Below are 8,746 nucleotides of genomic sequence, written 5' to 3' on the forward strand. Positions count from 1 at the left end.
AAGAAGGCATTGGATCCCATTACAGATGATTGTGAGCCGCCATGTGGGTGCTGAGAATTGAACTCAGGACCTCTGGAAGAGCAGCCAGTGTTCTTAACCGCTGAGCCATCTCTCCAGCCCTTCCAACAACTTTTTTTTTTTTTTTTTTTTTGGTTTTTTTCAAGACAGAGTTTCTCTGTGTAGCTTTGCGCCTTTCCTGGAACTCGCTTGGTAGCCCGGGCTGGCCTCGAACTCACAGAGATCCGCCTGGCTCTGCCTCCCGAGTGCTGGGATTAAAGGCGTGCGCCACCACCGCCCGGCTCAACAACTTTTTAAATGGACTATTACCTGGACTTTTTGATGGAGCCAAACAGGTTCCACACATTGTTCAATATCTTTTTTTAGTTCTTAATTTTTTTTTAAAGATTTATTTATTTTATTATGTATACAGCATGTATGACTGCAGGCCAGAAGAGGGCACCAGATCTCGTTACAGATGGTTGTGAGCCACCATGTGGTTGCTGGGAATTGAACTCAGGACCTCTGGAAGAGCAGCAGTCAGTGCTCTTAACCTCTGAGCCTTCTCTCCAGCCCTTAGTTCTTAATTTTACTGTTATTGTGTGTGTGTGTGTGTGTGTGTGTGTGTGTGTGTGTGTGAGAGAGAGAGAGAGAGAGAGAGAGAGAGAGATGCATGTGCATAGGTGTGTACATGTCACAGCATGTGGGTGGAGGTTATAGGACAACTTGTACAGTCAGTTCTCTCCTTCCACCTTATATGTGGGTTCCAGGGATTGAACTCGGGTCCTTAGGTTTGCCTGCCAACTGCCTTTACCTGCTGTGCCATCTTATAAGGCCCACGGGTTCGTATCTTTTGTTGCTGTTGTTGTTTTGAGACAGGATCTCACCATGTAGTCCTGGCTGGCCTAGAACTGTCTATGAAAAACAGGCTGGCCTTGAACTCAGAGATCTGCCTGTCGCTGCCTCCTCAGGACTGGGATCAAGGCAGGTGCCAGGAAACCCAATGGCTGCCCAATGTCTTCACCACTTGTGGTATACGCGTCATGAGCACACAACTGACCCAAACTGAGGAGCACTTTAAGTGCAAACTAAATTCCAAAGACAGTTTGAAAGAAAAAAAAAAAAAAGGCAAACAGCACTAATTATTTTATATTGATTACATATGGAAATCATTTAGGTCGTTGAATTAAATGTTATTGGGGTTAATTTCACTTGTCTTAATTTTTTTTCCTGTTAAAATATGTGGCTACTAGAATATTTTAAATGTCATGGGTGACTCAGATTCTTTCTCTATGAGTCAGAGTTACTCTGGGAGCTGTGTGCTCAGTGTAGACAGATGGGATGATTCAAATATGGGCATCCCCTGGTATCCAGAAGAGCTGCTTCCAGTAACCATGTGGGTACCAAAATATTCAGGTGATGAAATCCTTTATACAAAATGACGTGGTATTTGGGTACAGCCTGTATATATCTTCTTGGAGACTAACAATCCCTCCTGTCTTGTAAGTGCTTTGTGGAAAAATTGTTACTGTTTATGGAATAATAAGAAGGGAAAAAAAGATGTTTGATGCAGACACACACCTTTTTTTTTTTTTTTTTTTTTTCCTTCATACTGTTTTAGACCTGTGATTGGTTGAAGGCTTTGGTGTGGAATCTGTGGGTAAGAAGATCTGGGGCAACTGTAACGTTGAGAGCAGGGAATGTGGTCTGTGTCCTGAGAAGAGAAAACTCCTGGGGGAGGGATGCTGCTGTGGCAGGTTCCAGGGAGTTCTGCAAGTCCAAATATGGTTCTGGGGAGAAGAGATGCAGGGAGGCAGCGGTAAAGGGGGCAGGAAAGCCTGGGCACTGGCGAGGCTAACACAGACTTGTGACTGAGGCAGGGGCTGCGGGTCTTGGCAGCATAGAATTCCAGACTTCCCGGGTCAGGGAGGGTTAGGCTGGGGCAAGGCTAGGTCAGGCAGATACAGAAGGGTCAGTGACTCACAGCTTGGGCCTCCTAATGCTGCTCAGGTTTCTTTTCCCGGGTCCTCCTTCCAGCCTGAGGAGAATGCACTTGCTGAGGGGCCCTGTGAGTGAGCTCTTCCAGGAGGGACTAAAGGAGGAGGCTCTCCAGAGACAATTTCCTGCAGCCTTACAGGGCTTCCTTCCCAAAGCTCCCAACACTTGACCCCCATTAAATTCCTTCCTTCAAGGAGAGTTAGGTGGCCATGGAGGCTTCACAAGCCCAGAGGCCCCCAAGTCCTCAGCAAGCTGAAGGATCCCAGATGTCTAGTCCACCTGGGGCCTTCTGAGGCACTGACATTGGGAGCTTCTGGGAAGGAGTGGAGGTCTCACTTCACCCAAGGACTATGGCTTCCGCCCCAGCAGGCCTTGCTTCCTTCCCACGGTTTTCCTCTTTGCCCACCCTCATCTCTGCCCTCCCTCACCTCCGCCCTCCCTCACCTCTGCTTAGGAGCTCAAATTCCTACTTCACTGATGTAGCTCTTTCCCAGAGCTTGGGAATTCTTTTTTTTTTTTTTTCCTTTGTAGACAGGGTTTCTCTGTGTAGTCTTGGCTGTCCTGGAACTCACTCTGTAGACCAGGCTGGCCTCGAAATCACAGAGATCCACCTGCTTCTGCCTCCTGAGTGCTGGGATTAAAGACTTGTGCCCTGCCATCACTGCCCAGCTGAGCTTGGGAATTTCTGAGGAGAAAGGGCGTCTTTAAACCCCACAGGAAGGAATCCTGGGGCTTCCTCCACCACTTCTCTGAGAATAGAGCTGCAGTTTCCTCCTGCTTCTGGTCTGTGAGAGCGGGTCCCAAGGCTGTGAGGTTTTACTGTTATTATTTTGATTTTTTTAAAAACTTTCATTCATTTATTACTTTTATTTTTTGTTGTGTATGTACGTATGTGTGTGGGTACAACGGCACTCATACGGAGGTCGGAGGACACCTTGTGGGAGCTGGTTCTCTCCTTCCTACCATGCAGGCTCAAGGGATCTGACTCTGGTCATCATATGTGACAGCCAGTGTCTTTACCCTCTGGGCCATCTCTCAAGCTTAAGGCTGAGTTTTGAGAGCCCATCAGAGATCGACAAAAGGAGCAGATCTCAGCCGAGCACGTTGCTGCACTCTGAAATTCCACCACTTTGTAGGTGGGGTTAAGTGTCCACATAGGAAACAAGACCCTGCCTCAAAATAAACAAAAAGAGCCTAGCATGGTGGTTCACACCCAGGATCTCCGGAATTAGGAAGCAGAGGCAGGAAGATCATCATTGAGTTCCAAACCAGCAGCAGGGAGAGTATGAGATCCAGTGTCAAAAATAAGCCACATTCCCCAAAGCAGCCAGACCTTTCTTTTTTTTCTGTTTCCTAGACCTACACAATGCCCACCCAAACAGGCCAGGCAATCCCCATGGGGTTCCTGCTGTACCTCAAATTCAGCTCTACCCTGATATAGAAATGTATTATATAGAAATGATAAGATAAAAAGTAGATACTGCATCTACTCTTAAAAAAAAGATAGGATAAAAGGGTAGATTATTGAATCTACTCTGAAAAAAAAGGATATAGATATGATAAAAAGGTGGATTATTGAATCTACTTTTAAAAAGCAACTACTAGTTTTAAATTGGATTGGAATTTTGTATGCTGTATACAAATTTTGTATATTGATACAAATGTGAGATAAATTTTGTTAGAACATTCTGTACATACATTTCTAATCTTGTTCAAGGTATTGTACCTATACAGCTCATTTAACAATGTTATGCAATTTTCTAGTCCTTAAAAGTTATTACCAACTAATTAGGATAATAAAGAAATGAAGGTTAGTAGTTAGTCACCTATTACAATCGAACTTGTAGTCATATTAGGTATGTTTTCAAGGTCAAACAGATATATTTTAGATAAACATGTCATCTTCAAACACTTCAGAGATCTACAGAATATGGCATTTAAGATGTTTTAATAACATAGATTCTTCTTCTTCTTCTCCTTCTTCTTCTTCTCCTTCTTCTTCTTTCTTCTTCTTTTTTTATGACTATGAGACATGTCTGCTCCTGGCAGCACCAATCCACTTCAGAGAAGATGATGGGCATCATCCATATGGAGTTTACTTTCTTTGTGGCAAAAGTTAGCCACTGGGCAAGAAAATGGCCTTGCCTTGACTGCTGACAGTATGCTGTCCAAAATGGACAAGCAGGACACAAAAGAAAGGAATGCCAAACCTTGCCAAGACAAGGTAGGAAGGCCCTTCAGAAAATCCTGCTTCGCCGGGCGGTGGTGGCGCACGCCTTTAATCCCAGCACTCGGGAGGCAGAGCCAGGCGGATCTCTGTGAGTTCGAGGCCAGCCTGGGCTACCAAGTGAGTTCCAGGAGAGGAGCAAAGCTACACAGAGAAACCCTGTCTCGAAAAACCAAAAAAAAAAAAAGAAAAAAGAAAAGAAAATCCTGCTTCACAGAAAAGTCTGCCAGATATGCTAGGCCTGTAGGCCGAAGATGGATGCCCCCAACATTGCAGAGGAACCTTGGGTGACTATCCAGGCAGCCAGCTGTTTCTGTCATTTCTCACATTTTTCAGAAGTTGCTTGTTTGCACTTCCTGCTTACTTAGGTAATATTATTTCTTTCTCGGGTCTCTGATAGAGTTGAAGGCTAGATAGTTATAGTTTTCCTTGTTAACAAACTCAGAACAGAAACTCCCTAAAGAGGTGTAAAGTGTATAAGTTTGAAAGACATCAAAAGATAGTTTTCGGTTGGTAATACAAGTTAGGATAGAAAGTGAATTAGGGGAGTTGGGGATTTAGCTCAGTGGTAGAGCACAAGGCCCTGGGTTTGGTCCTCAGCTCTGAAAAAAAGAAAAAAAAAAAAAAAAAAAAGAAGTGAATTAGGTACTACACTTTGGATTCACCAAAATAGGATAAATAATGGAGTATTTTCTCTGAATTTGTCAAATGCTAATGGACTGGACATTGTTAATGTAATTCTTGACTGCATATATTATATATACTTATTGTACTTATTGTATATTGTTTTTCTTATATTAGTTATAACCTTCTTTTACTATTTTAGACAAAAAAAAAGGGAAATGTGGTGATATATTGTGTACCCTAATAAAATTTATCTGAAGATCAGAGAGCAGAACAAGCCACTAGATTAAACACAGAGGCCAGGCAGTGGTGGCACACACCTTTAATCCTAGCACTCGGTGGTAGAGATTTGTCTGGATCTCTGAGTTCAAAGCCACCCTGGACAACATGAGATTGACTCAGTCTAGGAGAGAAAACAGAGCCAGGCACACACCTTTAATCCCAGGACTGGGAAGCACACACCTATAATCCCACGAAGCAATGGCTGGGCAAAGAAAAGTATATAAGGCGTGAAGAGACAGGAACTAAAGGCTTTTCAGCTGAAGTGTCCCTTTGAGATAGCGGCTCTTTCAGCTGGTGAGGTAAGAGGTGGTGGCTGTGGCTTGTTCTGCTTCTTTGATCTTTCAGCTGTCACTCCAATATCAGGCTCCAGGTTTTTTATGATAAGACCTTTAGAAATTCGTGTTACACTACTCCTATTCTTGTTATAAATTCTAAAAACCCTTTGGAAGATGCTCACAGGCCGCCTCAACCAGGAACCTGACTTCTCCCATGATGCTGTACTGGAGGTGGAGGTGACCTCGGGGAGGTTTAGCGCCCTCCTCCCTCTGCCTTGACACACCTGTTTATCACCCAACAGGAGCACCGAGTGTTGCTACCTTGCTCCATTCCTCACAGAGATCAAGATGGTATCTCCTTTCCCAGCAGGACATTTGATTTCTGTCCCAGGAAAAAAATAAAAGCCTTGTGGCTATTAGGCGCCCTCCTCCAGGCCTGCAAAGTTTCCACCGTACCGAAGGCTCCCCCTAGTGGAGACAAGAAAAACCTAGCAGAGTCTTGGAGGGAAGGAGGGGGAGACCCTGGAAATAATATGGCTCCAAGGCTTCGAGACCCCTCTTGAGAGACAGTCCCTCTTCCTCGCCCTCATCCCTCTAGATTGAGGGTGAGCCTAAAAAGGACCCGGGATCCTATGGTCTCCTTTTCATTCTCCAAGCCTGGCTTACCCTACTACTACTCCCCGTCTGGTCCCTGGAGAAACTCTTAGCTGTGCCCTACAGGGAAGCCCCTCGAAATGAGAGAGATGCAATCTTTGACAGTCAAGCTGCCAGGAGAGAACTGAGTCCCTGATTTCTGCCCCATGCAGCCCCCTCCCGGTCACTCCCACTCTCCCTCTCACCCTCCCACCACCTCGCCCTTGGATCTCTTTACTAGAAACCCCTTTTCCTTTGGTCCTTCTTCTATGCCATCCAAAAGTCAGGCTTGATTTGGAGAGGGGATGGCTTAGGAAGGGAGGAGGGTCGCGGCAGGGCGGGTTTGTGATGGGGTCCTCCGGCTTAAGCAACCCCAGCCTCCTCCTCTGCCCCACCCCCTCCCACCCCCCAGCCTCAGCGTTCTCGGTTTCGCTCCTCTGCTGGGCTTCCTTCTATGGAGAACTCCTAGGAAGCCCGGTGCCCAGCTGGGACAGGGCGGTGAAGAGAGGCTCCGTGGAGAAAGAGGAGCGGGGAGACTCCAGGAAGGTGGAAGGCTGACTTTCGGGGCCGAGGACCCGCGTCCCTCCAGCCTCGAGGGGCGTATGCAAAGAATTGCTAATTGCAACTAAACGAGGCCTCGTTGTGGGGGAAGGGGCAGCCCCGGCTGTCAGGGGCTACCGCCTCTTTGAGTGCCCGGGTAAGGCCAGGCCAGCCCGCTCTTCTCATGTAAAGCAGCTTTTTGTCTGGGGGAGCCAGCGCTGGGGCCAGGGGATGAGGAAGGGGCCCAGGCCTTTGGCAAGTTTCTTGTTCCCCAGAAAGGGAGAAGGGTGCCGAGGCCTCCTCGGAGTGAGAACGTCCCCACCTCCCGGTCCCCTCTCAAGCTTTTTATGTGGGGGTTGATGGGGTGCTGCCCAGCAGGAGGGGGTGGGCCTGGGATCCTAGCACCCCCCTTGCTGGGCTGTGGGAAAGAACTGAGCACAAAGAAAGGGACTGGCCCAGTGAGTTGGGAGACAGGGCCGCTCTGATGCCGGCACACCCCGAGCTTGGAGTGTCCAGCACTCTTCTCCCCCAAAGGATCTATCTCCTCAGTGGCTGCCCACATCTTAGCTGGGTGAAACTTTCTTACCCGCTGGTTTGTCCCGTGAGGTGGGGTGGGGACGTGAGGGTGTTAAGCCTGCTTCCAGCTAACAGAGGAGATGTCTTTGCTCTAAACACAGGACTGAGCTGCTTGCACATAGTTCCAGATATTAGGAGGAATGGGGCCAGAGGGTCGCATGACCCAGCAGATAGAAGCCTACCTGGGCAGGCAACTTAGTAAGACTCTAGCCTCAAAGGAATAACCACAGCCGGGCGGTGATGGCGCATGCCTTTGATCCCAGCACTCGGGAGGCAGAGCCAGGTGGATCTCTGTGAGGTCTAGGCCAGCCTGGTCTACAGAGTCGAGATCCAGGACAGGCACCGAAACTACACGGAGAAACCCTGTCTCCAAAAAACAGAAACAAAAACAAAATCACAGACACAAACAAAACAAAACACGATAATGATGCTTCTGGTCCCTGGAGCCACATAGCCTTCAATATGACTGATGGATTGATTTTTTTTTTTACTTTGTTTTTTGTTTTTCGAAACAGAGTCTCACTATGTGGCTCTGGGTGGCCTCGAACTCACGGTGATCCGCCTGCCTTTGCCTCCTGAATGCTGGGATTAAAGGCATGCACCACATCAACTATCTTTGACAGATTGATTTTTGTTCTGAGTTAGGATATCACTCTGTAACCTCTAACTTGTGATTCTCCTGCCTCAGGCTCCTTGTTAGAGCCCTGGGCCATGCACTTTTAAAGTCTTGGGCATAGTGGTCCAGTACTCAGGAGATAGAGGAAGGAGGATCTCTGTGAGTTCCAGGCCAGCCAGGGCTACACAATGAGAGTCTTCTCAAGATGGAAAGGTATATCATTTTAAATAGGCTGGCAGTGTAGCTCAGTTGGTCAATGCTTGCCTTGATGGATTCACAACACGCCCTCACGGTTGGGCGTGTTTGCATATGCCGGGGGACCTGGACACTTCCGCCTAGCCAGTTCCAGGTCAAAATAGCCATTTCCGGGTCAAGGCATCTCGCATGACTAGGATCCGTGACTTTGCATGGTTGTGTAAGAGCGAGCAATGCAGCCATGTGATCTACACGCATGCTTGGAGTTACGTCGACCTGTGCACGCCCAGCCTTTATAAGTCGGCGCCATATTCCCGGCTCCTTCTTCTTCTCTACACACGTGTCTTTCCCACAGGCCTGGGCACTCGTCTGTCCCTTTCATCTTAATAAAACTCTTGTTAGCAGATTCTGTCATGTTTCATGACATTTCCTCGCAGGGTAAAAGTGCCGCAAAATAACTAACGTGCCTAGCATGCACAAAGCCCTGAGTTTGATCCCCAGTACCACATATAACCAAGCATAGTGGAGCATGCCTTTAATCTCAGCCTTCAGGAGGTAGAGACAAGCGGATCTCTGTGAGCTCAAAGAGTGAGTTCCAAGCCACGCTGGTCTACATAGAGAAACCCTGTCTCAAAACAAAATAAAACAAAAGCCAGGCGGTGGTGGCGCAAGTCTTTAATCCCAGCACTCAGGAGGCAGAGGCAGGTGGATCTCTGAGTTCAAGGCCAGTCTGGTTTACAAAGCAAGTTCCAGGACAGCCAAGGCTACACAGAGAAACCTTGT

This window comes from Peromyscus eremicus, chromosome 8a, assembly GCF_949786415.1.
Source record: "Peromyscus eremicus chromosome 8a, PerEre_H2_v1, whole genome shotgun sequence".
Classification (NCBI taxonomy): Eukaryota; Metazoa; Chordata; class Mammalia; order Rodentia; family Cricetidae; genus Peromyscus; species Peromyscus eremicus.